Raw genomic sequence first — 17815 nt, forward strand, 5'->3', positions numbered from 1 at the left:
TCATGTTTATTTGCATCTTGATTATGAATCAAACATGCAATATGATTGGTAGAATCATATTGTAAAATTATTTTACAAATATGAAAATTATTTTTTGAAAAGCCGAACCCAACCCTCAGCCCAAAACTTAATTAAGAATTAAGAAGTTGTTTGATTAGGTTCTAGGATTGTGAATTGAAGAACCTAAGACACAAATCATAACACATTGGGTTAATGGGTTAGTGGAAATTAGGTCCATTAATTGGGTTAGACCTATGGTTAGATTAAAGATGGACTTAATTAGAGAATTGACTAAATCTAATCAATTATTGTCTTAGATTAGGTCAAGGATTCTCTAGATCAATTACAATAGTTGTAGTTGGTCAAGTCCATGTCTTTAACGAGAACCAAATGGACTTGATTCTTGGCTAAGCGGTCTAGCACAAACTGTTAGGTTGATCTAATCGAAATTAATTAAACCAGTTGGTGTCTAAGGTAAACCAGATCGGTGGTTTTTAATTGGGAGCCCGCTTACCTGGCCATTCATGATGGTGTCTAAGGCAAGTTTTGGCAGACCCTCCCACTGATCGAACTTACCTGGCCTCTTGGTGAAATTATGTTTTGATCGGATCACTTGACTATTCGAGCTGACCCATGTCAGCTAGGTAAATCAGTGTGACTGATTTAGGTGCTCCTAGACCAGCCCTTTTAATGGTCTCCCTTAAGCTGACTTGGTGAAGTCAGTGGGAGGATCATGATAAGCTGGTTCATCTGACCTCATCCTCTATATTATTTAATCCTCTAAAATTATTAGATCCTTAAAATGATAAAGTTATGGAGATAACTGAGTCATAGCCTCCCATTAAGGTGTTTGATAATGAGTCCATGAACTCAATAATCATTGCAGACCCAAAGGCCTGGTGCTTGTTGACTAATGGAATTATCACTCATCATATGATGACTTGGAAGTGTCTCTCTAATGGTGGTTAGGTGAGCCAACCAAAGTTGGGCTTAATCATTCGTTGGTTAGATACACCAAGTATGATCATGTTAATGGTTGGACCTAACTGGATCCTTACAGTAAAGGCCAAAGCCTACTGATTAGGTTTCTGGGGCAAAATTAAAATTACTAGAAATTGTTTAGAGAAATAATTGGTTATGAACCTACCCTTAGATGTACATGGGTTGGCCAACCAAAGTTGGGCTTGTGTGCAGTCTAAGTGGATTCTAGTACCCGCTAAGGAATTAGGGTAATTCCTCGAATTGAAGGTAGAGGCTACCAATTCGAATAAAATAGTGGGAGAAACCTTTTGATTAAAGTCCAAATCTTTAGGTTTAATGAATCAATTACTAATTAGGTTATGGTTCTCCTTTGTGCAAATACGGCCACTTCCCTATCGCTCTGATCATTGTTGGACAATGATAAGTTGGTGGGACCCAACTTCGGTAGCTGGTACCAAAAGTTGAAGATAGTCCTGGAGCATGAATGGATCCTATATGTGATAATAGATCCTGCACCTGAGGAGCCAGCTGTCAATGCACGTGGAATAGTCAGAGACACTTACCAAAAGTGGCTCAATGACCGGACCACGGTGCGCTGTATCATGCTGGCTGCCATGAGCGACGAGTTCAGTTGCAGATTTGAGATGGCTCAGCCAAAGGACATGCTTCAAGAGTTGGAGGATGCCTTTGGCACACCCGATGACGTGGAGAGGCACAAGACTAGTTGTGCCATCTTCAACACCAAAATGTGGGATGGTGCCTCTGTCACTGATCATTTATTGTACATGATCGAGCTGATGGAAAGATTGAGCAAGCTTGGCTTTTCTTGCATGAGCAGCTTGGGAAAGATGCAATATTGAACTCGCTGCCCAAGTCTTATCTCCTATTCCTCACTCATTATAGAATGACAAAGCCTGAAGAGAACTACCATGGGTTACTGGGGTTGCTTCAGAACTTTGAGAAGGATCACCAACTCCTCAAGGAGTCGGTGAACTCAGTGGGAGGTTCATCTTCTGGTTTTCGACCCTTTGAGAAAGGGAAGAAGAACAAGAAGAAGAAAGTCAAGAAGGTGCAAGTTCAGGCTAGGACATCAGTGCAGAGCCAGACCAAAAAGGTCAAGCCTGATAAGAGTCTATTCTACTGGCAAGCACCCTAGATTAGATAGTGTGTCAGATATCTACTTATGGCACTGTAGGCTAGGTCATATAAATAAGAACAGAAAAAACAGGTTGACTCAAGAGGGAATCCTCGAAGTTAGTGATTGTGAATCACTTCCAACCTGTGAGTCCTGTCTTCTTGGTAAAATGACCAAGTCACCTTTTACTGGAAAAGGTGAGAGAGCTACTGAGCTCTTGAGACTAGTACATACTGATGTATGTGGGCCCATGAGCACCAGTGCTAGAGGTAGATATTTTTACTTCATAACTTTCACGGATGACCTATCCCGATATGGATATGTCTATCTGATGAAACATAAGTCGGATTCATTTGAAATGTTCAAACGATTCTGAAGTGAAGTAGAAAAATAAACTGGGAAGAGTATTAAAACTCTTCGATCTGATCGAGGAGGAGAATACCTTTCTAGTGAGTCTCTCACATATCTAGGAGAAAATGGGATTCTCTCTCAATGGACTCCTCCAGGAACACCACAGCATAATGATGTGTTTGAAAGGAGGAATCGGACTTTGTTAGACATGGTCCGATCCATGATGGGTTTTTTCTAGCTTGCTGATATCTTTCTGGGGATATGCACTCGAATCGGCCTGTTATCTATTAAATAGGATTTCAAGTAAGTCTGTAATTAAGACTCCATATAAGATATGGACGGGACGTAAGCCAGCACTTTCACACCTTAGGGTCTGGGGGTGCCCGGCCTATGTCAAACGATTAGTCACAGACAAACTTGGACCTAGGTCTGACAAATGCTCATTCATAGGGTACCCCAAAGAGACAAAAGGATATTTTTTCTACCATGCTGATGAACAAAAGGTGTTCGTCAGCCTTAAGGCAATCTTTTTAGAAAAGGAGTTCCTTGGTGAAGGAACCGTTGCCTCTAAGGTTGAACTTGATGAAGTTCAACAGGTAGAAGGACCGACACCAATAGCTGAACCTGAGTCGGATATGATTAGATCACATCCGGAGCCCAATATACCTGCACCATTAAGGCGATCCGGTAGAGTACCGCGTCAGCCGGACAGATACTACAGTTTCTTGGTCCGGGACGGTGATCCCATCGAACTTGATGAGAATAATGAGGATCCGATCACCTATATGGATGCTATGCAGAGATCTGATTCCGAGAAATGGCTTGAAGCCATGAAATCCGAAATGGAGTCCATGAAGGTCAACGATGTATGGACATTGGTTGACCCACCTGAAGGGGTTAAATCCATTGGGTGTAAATGGGTCTTCAAAAGGAAGAGGGGCGTAGACGGAAAGGTGGAGACCTATAAAGCCCGTCTGGTTGCCAAGGGGTATCGTCAACGTTATGGTATTGACTATGACGAGACGTTTTCTCCTGTGGCAATACTCAAATCTATTCGGATAATGCTTGCAATAGCTGCCCATCTGGATTATGAGATCTGGCAGATGGATGTAAAGACAGCTTTCCTGAATGGAGAGCTGACTGAAGAGGTGTATATGATACAACCTGAAGGGTTTACATCCACAGATGAGTCCAAGGTGTGCAAGCTTCAGAGATCCATTTATGGACTGAAGCAAGCTTCTCGGAGTTGAAACATGCATTTTGATAAGGTGATCAAAACGTATGGCTTCATTAAGAATGGAGAAGAGCCCTGCATCTATAAATGGGCAAATGGTCCAGTTGTGGTATTCCTTATCTTGTACGTGGATGACACTCTCTTAATCGGGAATGACATCCCCGCACTACAGGGAATAAAAGTTTGATTGTCATCACAGTTCTCCATGAAGGACTTGGGTGAAGCATCCTACATCTTAGGGATGAAGATCTATATGGATAGATCTAAAAGGATTATCCCAGTCCATGTACATAGACACTGTGCTGAAGAGGTTCAGCATGGAGAATTCCAAGAAGGGCTATCTACCGATAGGCCAAGGAATTTCTCTCTCTAAGAAGGATTGTCCGACAACTCCTGAAGAGAGAGAGCGTATGAGTAGAGTCCCATATGCTTCAGCCGTGGGATCTATCATGTACGCCATGACATGTACAAGGCCAGATGTGGCATACTCACTAGGAGTAGTGAGTAGATACCAATCTGATCCTGGAGAAAACCACTGGAAAGTGGTTAAAGCCATCCTTAAGTATTTGAGAAATACTAAGGACCAATGGTTGATTTATGGCGAGCCAGATCTGAAACTTGTGGGGTTCACAGACTCTAGCTTTCAATCTGACCATGATGACAGCAGGAGTGTGTCGGGTTATATCTTTACTCTGAATGGTGGAGCCATCTGCTGGAAGAGTTCCAAGCAGCATACTGTGGCAGACTCTGTTTGTGAAGCGGAGTATATCGCAACATCAGATGCCGCGAAGGAGGCTGTGTGGCTGAGGAAATTCATCAACGAGCTCGGAGTAGCACCCTCCCTCGATGGTCCGGTCCTGCTCTATTGCGACAGCACTGGTGCCATAGCTCAGGTGAAGGAACCCAAAGCACATCAGCGGACGAAGCACATCTTGCACCGCTTCCACCTGGTCCGAGAGATCATGGATCGAGGTGACGTCGACCTTCAGAAGATCGACGGAAAGGAGAACCTAGCCGACCCCTTCACTAAAGCCCTGGCAATAAAGGAGTTCGACAACCACAAGTCGAAGATGGGTATTAGATACTGTGCCGAGTGACTTTAGGACAAGTGGGAGTTGTTGGGAAATGTGTCCCAAAAAGTCAATCGTCAAGCTGTTGACAGTTGAGCAACCAAGTATTGCAATTGATTTATTAATAAATAAAATATATTTGGCATCTTCATCATAAGCTTTCATCTTCTAATGAACTCCGTTGTTATGATGAAGTCCTTAGGACTATTTAGGTTTGATAAAGAGAAGATTTATCGATTAGTCCTTAAAACTGTTCACGACCAAATGATAGGCTATTAATAAGGACGACAGCTTCTATCGAGCATAGGTCGCTGTAGGCCATATGGGTTGGTTGTCCTCTTAACCAAGGAGTGTGGAGACACTGGTATGGCATACAGGTGAGATGTAAGGGTACATCGTCATTGAACGTGACCAACTCCAGAGCATTCTGCTGTCGAGAATGTCTCTGATGGGATATAGGTATAAATGTCCCTTAGACTTGAGATCGCCTCATTGACTTGCAAGCAACTCACTGTGCTTTGGTACTGGACTAACTGAATTTCTAATTCAGGGACGGAAGGCTTCTGGGCACAGTGTCAAGTACTTGCGAAGTCAGAGTGTGATCGAGATGGGATTGACCACTCCAAGAGTTGGAGAAGAATGAGTCGCTATATTTTAATTTAGCAAAACCTTGGCCAGGGTAATCCATCAGATGGATTTGATATTTTGAAATACAATGTGGACAACCTGATCAGAGTTGACAGTTGAGCTCTGGGGTGTCCTATGATCATTTTGGTCAAGGGGATGAATTATATGAAAACTATATCCGCATGGGTTCTAAGGATGTTGTTCTACACATTCGACCTATCCGGACGTCGGGTACCATTGCTAGATGGTCACTTCGATTGGTATAGGAATTTGTTTCTATGCTACCGGCTTAGGTTCGGACCTATGAGGTCACACATATTAGAGTTCATGATCCGATCGGATGGTTGATCAACGATTAAGAATCATTATAGGGTTAAATAATCAATACGATTGACATTTAACCCAGTGCAAGTGTTGCAGGAGGATCGATTAGCAATTTGATTGCTAATTGGCTTAATTTGATTAAGCCAATGGGCTGAGATTAAGTCTAATTAAATATGATTTAATTAGATTTGGTTTGGGCTTGATTGGATCAAGTCCAATTGGTTTATTGGATAAGCCAAGTGCAAGGAAAGACTAGTCCTAGTTCAACTAGGACTTGGGTCAATCTAATTTCTAATTTGATTAGAAAATTAAATCAGATTTAAATCTAATTTAATCTGATTAAATTAGGTTCTTAATTAGGTTAAGACCTATTTTAATTGGGTTGATCTAATTTTGATTTGATTTGGTTTGAGAAACCAAATTAAAACAAGTTATGAGACAGAATCCTAGTAGGACTAGGATTCCACCTTGCGCCACATAAACCTTCTCCACGCCCTCTCTCTTATTCAACGCCAATCTCCACTTATTTTGTGCAACAAAAGCCCTCTCCCAGATCTCTCCCACGTTCACAAAAGGTCTCCTCTCTTCTTTCTTACATGAAAGGTGATTTGGATCAAATCTAAAAGGAATAAGTTTGGATTTCGAATTCTATGAGATAGAGTTTTAGAAATCCAAAACTCTTTCAATTTTGCACCGAATTTATCCAAATTTTTTTTGGAATTTTTGTGGCTTTTAGGGTTTATATTATACACCCTTTTCTAGTGATCCATGCACGAAAATATGGAGGAGGTGCTCAAGAGTTGGGCGTCCCTTAACTTGCCATGTTTGGATAAGCCTTGACTAGGTGTTTGACCTAGACAAGGACTCTATCATATCTCTCTATATAAGATGAGTTTCTTTGTGAAATTTTAGGAAGAGATAGATATTTGAGAGGCCTTTCTTCCATCCAAAAATCAGAGAGAAATACCTTTGGGTCGTGGAGATATAAAAGATGCAAGTTTGGGTGTCTAGAGAGAAAAACGTGAAGAAGAAGAGGGTCTTCTTCTAGGGTTTTTATTTTCATATCTTTCCTCCTTCCATCTTGAGTTTCCTGAGAGTGTCTCAGATCTGAAACTCCTCCTTCTACTTTTCATCTTTGAAAGAGTCCAAATCAAGAAGAAGGAGGCACCTGATCAACCATCAAAGAAGGATCAGCGCAGTACTAGCATACTGTGCTGATTTCCTGAAGCAGGACTTCTGATCGAGATTCGTGGGCTCGTGTGGACGACTCCTAGAGGCCGGACGTGTGTGCGGCTTGCAACATCATCCTTAAGCCCGGATCAGCGAGGTTAGAGCATCTAACTTGCAAGGTAATAGATCTGATCTATTATTTAATACATACATTAGATGTAGCTAGTATAGAAACATGTTGATATGATCAACATGTAGTTCATACTATATTTATATATATTTTAATTTTTGATTTAATGCTATGTAATAATCATGTAATAGGATCTTAGATCTAGGAATTTTTTGATCTTAGAAAATAAATTTTGATTTATTTTAGTCTTCCGCTGTATGATCTTGAAAAAGTTTCAAGATATAACCCTGAAATCCTAGATCTGGTTCCTACACCTAGGCCGACGGAAAAAGCCCAGATACTGACAGATTTTATAGTAGAATGCACTATCTCGGAGGGGGCCGAACCTGAACAAGGTGAAATTGATGGCCTGAAGTCCCGACTGAACTCCTTTGAAGAAGATACAGACCCCCCCGATTGCTTTTGGGCCCTGTATGTAGACGGATCCTCCAACATATCGGGCGCAGGCGCGGGCCTGATTTTGATCAGTCCGGAGGGGATCGTCGTGGAGTACGCGTTGCACTTCAAATTTTCTGTAACGAATAATGGTGCAGAATACGAAGCTCTGATCACAGGATTGAGGATCGCCAAAGAATTAGGAGTAGATCGACTCCAAGTTTATAACGACTCCCAATTGGTAGTGGGACAAGTCAGCGAAAACTACGAAGCACGGGAGGACAGCATGGCTAAATATCTTGAAAAGGTAAAGAAATTCATCCCCGCCTTTAGTAGCTTCAACATCAGGCAGATTTCAAGAATGAAAAATATCAGGGCCGATCTTCTCTCCAAATTGGCTATGCTGGCTCCGACTGAATTGCACAAGGGTGTTCTCTTTAAAGTGCTGAAGTGCCCAAGTACGGAAGAACCGCGGCCCGTGATGAAAATTGGCCATGAACCCAGTTGGATCGACCCACTGGTGGCATATCTCAGAGACGGAGTTCTCCCTCATGATGCAAAAGAGGCTCGAAAGCTCAGAAATCAAGCCTCCCGATACATCCTTTATGAGAACAAGTTGTATAAGAGATCATACTCCTTGCCCCTTTTAAAATGTCTCCGGCCTTTGGAAGCTGATTATGCCTTGTGGGAGGTGTACGAAGGAATCTGTGGAAGCCATCTGGGGGCTAGATCCTTATCCCACAAGTTGCTCTGCCAAGGGTATTACTGGCCGACAATGTATCGTGACTCCATTGAATACATCAGAAAGTGTGATCGATGTCAGAGATATGCCAACATCCAAAGACAGCCCGCCTCCGAGCTTACACCCTTGAGCGCCCCATGGCCGTTTGTGCAATGGGGAATGGATATCCTTGGACCCTTTCTCGTGGCGTCAGGGTAGAGAAAATTCCTCCTGATAGCAATTGACTATTTCACCAAGTGGGTTGAAGCCGAACCGCTGGCGAAAATCACAGAAGCTAAAGTGCAAGACTTCATCTGGAAGTCCATCATTTGCAGGTTCGGCCTGTCGAGAACCCTAATTACTGATAATGGGCGGCAATTTGTGGGAGCGAGATTCGTCGAATTTTGTGAAGACCTAAACATCTCCTATAACTTCACATCGGTAGCCCATCCTCAGGCCAACGGCGAAGCTGAAGTGACCAATAGAACTCTGCTGCAAGGAATCAAGACCAGGCTCGAAAAAGTGAAGGAAACTTGGGCAGACGAACTTTATCATGTGTTGTGGGCGTACCGAACTACCCAAAGGTTGCCCACGGGGGAAACCCCTTTCGCTCTAGCCTTCGGAACGGAGGCTGTTATCCCAATTGAGCTCAAACTCCCATCGGCATGAGTCATGGCATTCAGCGAACATCACAATTCGCAAGGCCTTAAAGCCAACCTCGACTTGTTGGAAGAAAAGCGGGAGGCAGCTCAAGTTCGGATGGCAGCCTACAGACAGAAAGTCGCCCGCTATTACAACTCCCGGGTCAAAAACAAAGTCTTTAGAGCAGGAGACCTGGTGCTTCGACGAGCTGCTGTCTCGCAACCTCAGAATCGAGGAAAGCTTGCCCCAAATTGAGAAGGCCCATACGAAGTCAAGGAGGTAGTCTGGCCCGAAACTTACTACCTCAAGGAGCTCGGAGGAGCAGACCTCCTGCGACCATGGAGCTCGAAAAATTTACGAATGTATTACCGATAACTTTACTTTAAATAAAAATTTTATATCCACATGTCTTCTCTCTTGGCACGAGCCTATATCGACAGGACAATCGAAACAAACCATGTCGGAAGCAGGAGGAGAACCTCATCTCAACACGATCGAAGGCCCGGTTATTTTTAGATCGGATAGGGGGAGAGGCCCTGCAGCACCCATATGCACCCCCACAGCCCTGTTAGGGACAGGAGGAGAACCTCGCCCTAACAGGAGCAAGGTCGAAGGCCCGGTTACACTTAGACCGGATGGGGGGAGAGGCCCTGCAGCGCCCAATGCGCCCCCACAGCCCTGTTAGGGACAGGAGGAGAACCTCGCCCTAACAGGAGCAAGATCGAAGGCCTGGTTATACTTAGATCGGATGGAGAGAGAGGCCCTGTAGCACCCATATGCGCCCCCACAGCCCTGTTAGGGACAGGAGGAGAACCTCACCCTAACATGAGCAAAGTCGAAGGCCCGGTTACCCTTAGACCGGATGGAGGGAGAGGCCTTGCAATGCCCATGTGTGCCCCCACAGTCCTGTTAGGGACAGGGGAGAACCTCGCCCTAACATGAGCAAAGACGAAGGCCCGATTACCCTTAGACCGGATGGGGAGAGAGGTCCTGCAACGCCCATATGTGCCCCCGCAGTCCAATTAGGAACAGAAGGAGAGCCTCATCCTAACCTGAGCTGAAACTGATTACATCCGAAATAGAGGAAGGACCTCGTCCTGACACTAATTAAGGTCTGGTCATTCAAGATCAGATAAGAAAAAGAAAACCTTCTCAGCAGCCCCTCCGCGCTCCCGCGACCCCACTAAGGGTAGAGGGAAAACCCTCACTCGAGAAAAGAAAAAGAAAAAGGGGAGGGAGGTTAAAAAGGAAAGCGACGAACTACATCAGCGACAAATAGAAAATAAATTACATCAAAGACACAGAGAGCCTCGTCTCAGCGAGGATTGGGGTTCTTATCAAAATCCTCGATCTCCAAAAGAGCTCTCAACACAGGCCAAGGATACGACGGCTTCCTCGGAGAGACGAGAAGCTCAAACCTCCGAGCTCGAACTCTGAAAGGAGGCGTCAAACTCGAATAGTCCCGGATAAACCTGCAGCCATAAACAAAAGGATGGGTCAATGCGACGGCGATCTGGTACCTCCGAACGGCATCGATATCACGCAGAAGCTCGGCAAACGACAATTCAACACGTGAGTAAAAGAGGTAACGGAAAGTTCCCTTCTCATGCCATTAACTAAGTACGCATTACAGGGCCCTTGAGGCTGAAGAAGAAAGATGACAAGAAAAGCAAGCCGACGTGGTGACGACCAGGAACCTCCAGACAACATCGGCATCGAACAAAAAAAAGAGAGGGGAATACAACAATAACAATAGTGAATGAAAGAAGTTCGGCAGGCGACGATTTGATGCAAAGTGCGGACAAGGTAACAAAAATCTCCTTTTCATTCTCGATTAACAAGGTGTACGTTACTAAGCCTTGAGGACCAAGGAAAAAAGAACATTACTACAAGACTTGAAAAGAATACATTAGAGACCGCTCCAAGCTTTCGACTTCTCCTTCCGGCTCCATCATTCTCAGCAGTATCTCCCAGCGCGTGTGATGAATCTATCAGCTCTCGCCTCCTACCTCGTTCCGCACCATTGCTGAAACCCCAACCCTAGGGGGAAAAGGGGGGAATAGAATTCAAGGGGCGGCGATAGCGATAACCTGTATCGAAAAGAACCGAAAGTACCCCAGAGGCCACGATGACGTCGGAGGCATGCACCACCACCGCATGCTCCCCGACAACCACCATTTTAGGTACTTCGACGAGGTCGGCATGCGCTACTTCCACCGCCCCCGCAACAAGTTTTACTGTCCCGCCATCAGCACTGACCGCCTCTGGTCCCTCGACCCCGACGACGTCAAGGAACCCGCCACAGCTTATGATGGCAACTCTACCCCCTTGACCGGTGTCGCCCCGTTCAACTACTTCAAAATTTTTGAGTAGGACGCGCTCACCGGCTGGTTTCATTATTAAATCCCTGTTGTTGAAGAAATTCTCCCTCGAGCCCCCTTCGAAGCTGTGGGAGCCCTCGGTGGCAGTTCGGCAGCCACTGAACTTGCAGGCCACTGTTTCCCCCCTCCTACTCCTCTCGATCCATAGCATCCTCTCGAGATTGACCTCTGGGGCAGAAGCCCAGACGGGAGAATTCTTCGAAAGGGCTCGGAAGACGGAAGACGGAAGGCGGCGGGGAGCCGACGGCAATGGCAAAGATTGGTGCGAAGATTGCTTAGGGTCGAAAAGGGTGCTGATGGGTGGCTAAACTCTCAAGCAGAAGAAAGGCGTCATCTGGACTCTCAAGCAAAATGAAGTCCCTAGAGGGAAGGAGGGGACTTAAATAAGCGACGGGGCCTGGCACAGTTGTGGTAGCGGATATCCCTAGGTCAACCAATGCCCGCCACGCATCCCACTTACCATGGCGTAGAGCTGACTGCCGGTGGGACCATTATGGCGTGGCGCTTGGGACGATGCTCCAGCGAGAATTCTGAAAGGTCTCTTCGGATCGCCCCAATTTGAAAAGACTCCAACACGCGTGCATTAAATGCCTGAATTTCCGAGGGCGATCGTGCATAGGATTCAAGGGGGCAACTTCGACTGTAAAAATTTCTCTGTACTTCCTTCATTCGAAACTCGAACTCGAAAGTATGGAGATTGGTGTTGGGTATAAAATACTCCCCAGCCGAAGTTCATGTCAGGAGTGACCCTTCGGGGATTTTATCGACGTCCGACCTTCGGCGACATCTTTTCGAACCTCTCCGACGGTCGAGCCTCTGCAACGTTCTTGAGTTCTGCCGACGGATAAACCCCCATCAGTGTCGATCGGGTTCTCCACGATGGACGGACTCCATCCAAGCTTCTGCGGCGGTCGACCGCCTTCTAGACTTCATCCGAGCTCCTACGGGAGCTGGACTTCTTCTCCAATTGCAGGTAGACTTCATCCGAGCTCCTACGGGAGCCGGACTTCTTCTCCAACTGCAGGTAGACTTCATCCGAGCTCCTACGGGAGCCAGACTGCTTCTCCAACTGCAGGTAGACTTCATCCGAGCTCCTACGGGAGCCGAACTTCTTCTCTGACTGCAGGTAGACTTCATCCGAGCTCCTACAGGAGCCGGACTTCATCTCCAACTGCAGGTAGACTTCATTCGAGCTCCTACAGGAGCCGAACTGTTTCTCCAACTGCAGGTAGACTTCATCCGAGCTCCTACGGGAGCCAGACTTCTTCTCCGACTGCAGGTAGACTTCATCCGAGCTCCTACGAGAGCCGGACTTCATCTCCAACTGCAGGTAGACTTCATCCGAGCTCCTACGGGAGCCGGACTTCTTCTCCAACTGCAGGTAGACTTCATCCGAGCTCCTACGGGAGCCAGACTTCTTCTCCAACTGCAGGTAGACTTCATCCGAGCTCCTACGGGAGCCGGACTTCATCTCCAACTGTAGGTAGACTTCATCCGGGCTTCTACGGGAGCCAGATTTCTTCTCCAACGGCAGGTAGACTTCATTCGAGCTCCTATGGGAGCCGGACTTCTTCTCCGACTGCAGGTGGACTTCATTCGAGCTCCTACGAGAGCCGGACTTCCGTCCTGAACTCCTGTTGCAGGTAGACCTCATCCGAACTCCTACAAGGGTCGGACTCCGAGCTTCTACTGCAAGCGATCTACCCCGAGCTTCTACTGCAAGCGATCTACTCCGAGCTTCTACTGCAGGCTTCGGCTGAGCTTCCTCGACAAATGTTTCCCACCCGGGCTTCTATGGAGATCAGACTCCGACCAAACTTCTGTAGCGGATAAATTTCGGACGAACTCCTACGACGCATGGACTCCAACAGCTGGACCCCTCCAGCGGATGAACCTCTCCAGCGCCATCCGACACCCACTACCAGTCGACCCTCTATCGAATTCTGCATGAAATCAAACTTCGTCTACGGAAAGCCTCTGACCGAGCTCCTACAGCAAATGGCCCTCGCCTGCAGTATTAACGCCCAAAGCACCCAACGGTAGAAGGCTCGCCAGCAACATCCGAGCTCCTCTCAGATGGATAGCTGCCTCTCTCCGTCAGACACCTCAACCGAGCTTTGGCCGACAGGCCTGGACTCCTTGGCAGGCCACAGTAATGGCCATGACTCTGCTCCACTTCCTGCGACCACAGTAATGGCCATGACTCTGCTCCACTTCCTGTGACGGATTTCGCACGGCTCCACCACTCTCTGGCAAGTCACGACAACGGATACTGATCCACTCCCCGCAACAGGCTCCACGTGGCAGGCCACGATGATAGCCACGACTCCACTCCACTACTCTTCATAACAAACTCCTCCTGACCCCGAGCGACCCACTACCAGGCGATTACAAACGTCGCTGTCAGTCTGTTGCACCCTCCGCCTATAAAAAAGGGATCCCAGATATGTTATTCTCTAAGCTCTAATTTCTATCTCAAAACTCTGCTAAAATTTTCGTTCGAGCACTCCATTCTTGTTGAGGCAGAGAACTAACTTGAGAGTCGGAGGATCTTGCCGGAGCACCCCCAACTCTGGTTTAGACTTCCTTTGCAGGTCCCAACGGCGACCGCGACTCCCTCGACTCCAGCTTCTCCGACGTCGGCAGATTTTTGCACCAACAACAGTGTTAAATTTTATCTATTCTTTTTGTGCATCAGATTTTATGCCTTGGTTGAGGTGGTTGGACATTGATGGACAGAAAGGATCATGAAGGAGGCCACAAGGGTGATTAACAAATATCATGATCCTATTATCGAGGAAAGGATGCAAAAGTGGAGAGATGAGGAGAGAGAGTTTAGAGGGGCTAAGAGGGAAGTGGAGGACCTCCTTGATGTTTTCATTTCATTGAAAGATGACAAAGGGAGACCTCTGCTGGCAATGGAGGAAATCAAGGCTAAATTAGTAGTAAGATTCTTTTTCTCAATGTTTACCTAGATTTAGTTTGAGTAAAATAGAGGATAGACCACCACTGGTTTCACCACCTACTTGTTACATGTTTCAATTTTAGAGTCGATAATCCTCTAAGATTGTGTAGTTTTTTTCTATAACCATGTAAACTATAAATTTTTATTTGCTGTAGCTTTAAATAGAAAAATAATTTCATCTTGCAGGAATTAGTCTACGCAGCTATAGATAATGCATCCAATGCAGCGGAATGGACAATGGCCGAGCTACTGAACCAACCTGTGATCCTTCGAAAAGTCATGGATGAGTTGGATCGAGTGGTTGGAAAGGATCGACTGGTTTAAGAGTCCGACTTCCCTCAACTTCCTTACCTCAAAGCATGTGCTCGTGAAGGTCTTCATCTCCAGCCTATAGTTGCTTTCAATCTACCCCATGTCGCTTTGGCTGATGCCATTGTTGGTGATTACTTCATCCCTAAAGGTAGCCAAGTTCTTCTGAGCCGAGTTGGGCTAGGCCGAAATAAAAAAATATGGGATGATCCTCTCCAGTTTATTCCAGACCGACACTTGAAGAATGAGTCTACGGATGTTGGGCTTGCGGAACCAAATCTACGATTAATCTCATTTACTACAGGCTGTCGTGGGTGCAAAGAGAGTCCTTTAGGAAGCATCATGACTTATATGCTGCTGGCAAGGCTTCTTTAGGCGTTTGATTAGAGTTTGGCATCAGAGGAGCTTAGTGTTGACCTCTCATAGGAGCATATGAGCTTTTTCATGACTAAACCTTTCCATGCTTGTGCCAAGCCATGATTGCCATTTCTAGCAAACTTGTAAGCTCAAAAGATCAGTCTAACTAATTGGCTCAACCTGAATCATAGTCGATCAATAAAAATATCAATAAATTCATTTCAAAACTAGTTTATTCCATCAATGAGCATATTTTCATAAATTTGTGCAATATCAGAACATAATTTAAGATCTCATTTCAAACATTGTTATCATGCAAATCAATGACCATGTTAAAATAAAATACTTCATGCTTGATCTAAAATTTTAAAATTACTCATTTGTGTAAAGCATGTACCATATTTAACTAAATATAAATATACATAAATAATTTTCATAAATTTTATTTCAAATATTTAGGATATTTTGTAAGTAGAGGTATAAAAAACTAAGCAATATAAATTTTAAATTAGTGTATAAGGCATATATGATAGAATCAGTAGAGATAGAAGTACTTATATATTAACTCACGAAACACCAAATATTTCTCCAACTAGGTTATGCATGATAGAAATAAAACATATTAATAATTAGGTTTCCTATCAAACAAACATAAATATCATTTAAGAATGTTAGATATACAAAGGATTTTTCAAGTTTATTGGATCCACTTAAGATTTCACAATTTGAGATCCTTCTAAATCAAGAGTTGTGACCTTAGATTTGCCAACCAGTAGTCTAAATCAAGGTACACATCTTTAAGCCTAAAACTAGCTTCGAAGGATATCAACTATCACTTGATTCAAACATATTGAAATGGGTTCCATAAATTATCTTGGGCATGGGTTATGTGTCATAGTCTTTCTTTGGTCTATAAAACTGATGGATCATATTAAAGAGAAAATATATAGGTACAAAAAAAGATAAGATCAGGATCTCTCCCTCACAGTCTACTATTTGGTTACACAACATGCAAAGGAGATACCTGGGGATTCACAAGCATTTGAGAGGAGAGATAAAGAGAGATAAGGGGAGATAGATAGAGAGAGAGAAAGAGAGGGCAAATAGAGAAGGGGTTTGATCGTCTGTCGGAAAGAGAGGGAAAGGAGAGAAGAAGGGGCGGCCAGCAATTGGGATCCACAAAAAGTGAAAAAGAAAAGCAAGGAGAATTCAAGCTCATGGCTATTAACGTAAAGCAGCAATTCCAACTGTCTGATCTAAGATAAGACTGAGGAGAAATAGGAGAAGGAAGGCCCTGGTTTGGGGCTTACCAAAGTCGAGGAGGGAGAGGGGAAGAGATGGTGAGGGTGAGGGCATGGTCACGGTGGCAGGGTAGAAAGGGAGAGGGAGAGAGAAAAAAGAAGAAAGAGAGGTAAACAATCAAAGGGGTTGAGTGATTTAAATAAGCGAAGAGAGATAATGGTCTCTCTTCCTTCAGTCAATTAGTAGCCTATCGATAAGTCTTAAGGAGATAGATTGTTGGCAGTGCCACAAAATTTGGTGGAGGCTCCTTGATAGGTGCCAAATTGAAGTTGGTGCCCCCATTCACACCAGAATATAGGTGTCCCTATTGACACGGAGTAAGGGATGTCCTCCCTTACTGCTTGACTAGTCGGTCTAGCTAGACCAACCATTAAATGAGGTTGGATCAAGCCAGTCTTCATATCCTCTCCCCTTAAAAGAAATTTTGTTCTCAAAAAATATCATACCTGAGTCTGTGAATGATTGAGGGTACTTAGTTCTCATCTCATCCTCAAGCTACCAGGTAGCCTCTATTATAGTATAGTTACTCTATTAGACCTTAAGGTAAAGAATAGTTAGATATCTCAAGATTTTCTTTTTTCTATATACTATCTAAATCAGGGGCTCTTCATAGGTCACATTCTTATGCAACTATAATGGTTCAAACTCTACCATATGGCTAAAATATAGCACATAATTCTTTAGCATTAATACAAAAAATATATTATCCATGTCGAAGAGTTTGTCTGTCATAAGGATGCGTGCGGATGTATATTTAATTTCACATTGGCTATTTGTTGGAAAGATTTTAAATATTTATACAGGATCAAGAAACCTAAATAATATCTTTCGATTAATTTTTTTAGATAAGGTCCTATATTATTACAAATGATACCATAACTGATCCAATCCACAGTCTATGTGGACTAGGAGATACTGCAATACGAATTTATTGGGGCTAACTATGGGCCGATCATAGTGCTTATGAATGAATATATATGGATTTGGGCCTTTGACCTAGTGAGGATGCTAGAGCTTAAATCGGAGGAGTATGTGATGATCCATATGGGTATATGTTTAATTTCACATCGATTATTCACTAAAAAGATCTTAGATACTTATACAAGACTAAAGAATCCAAATAATACTTTTCAATTAGTCTTTTTAAGTGAGGTCATAGGTTGTTACAATGTCATAGTGCCAATATGTAAGCAACTTCTTGACTCTATCCAAAATATTAAAAGACCTATATATTTATCTCTTTCTTTTTCATTGAAATGGTATAACAAGCTTGCAGTTAGGTTGGGTATGCATGAGCATACCACTAGTTTATCATCTGAATTGAGAGGAGAAGATGCTAGGTTTGAATGCCTTGAACTTCCAACAATTTTTGAACTTCCAACAATTTTTAACTATAGGAATGCCACATAAACTACTGATAAACTATTAGTAAACTAAAAGATAATGAAGAAATAAAAGATTCATCCAAATTCATGAGCTATCCAAATAGTCATCTTCTTTCTTTTATAATTTTTCCTCTATGCTCCTCACACTTTTGATCAATAACTGCCTCAAAGCATCTGGAATCTAGTCCACTGTATGCCTCGATTAATTATAGCCACTATTCCCCTTCTTATGGTAAATGTTTGTGTTATTTTAATAAATCCATCAATGTTTGTTGTTGTTGTTATTGATCTTATTT

At 44.0% G+C, this 17815-nt stretch overlaps 1 pseudogene; it reads left to right on the plus strand.

Annotated features, from left to right (window-relative positions):
• LOC140851176 (cytochrome P450 79B1-like) overlaps positions 1 to 14850 on the plus strand; it is a 46282-nt pseudogene extending 31432 nt beyond the window's left edge.
• Positions 14851 to 17815: the final 2965 nt, after the last annotated feature.

Source organism: Elaeis guineensis, chromosome 8, assembly GCF_000442705.2.
Source record: "Elaeis guineensis isolate ETL-2024a chromosome 8, EG11, whole genome shotgun sequence".
NCBI lineage: Eukaryota > Viridiplantae > Streptophyta > Magnoliopsida > Arecales > Arecaceae > Elaeis > Elaeis guineensis.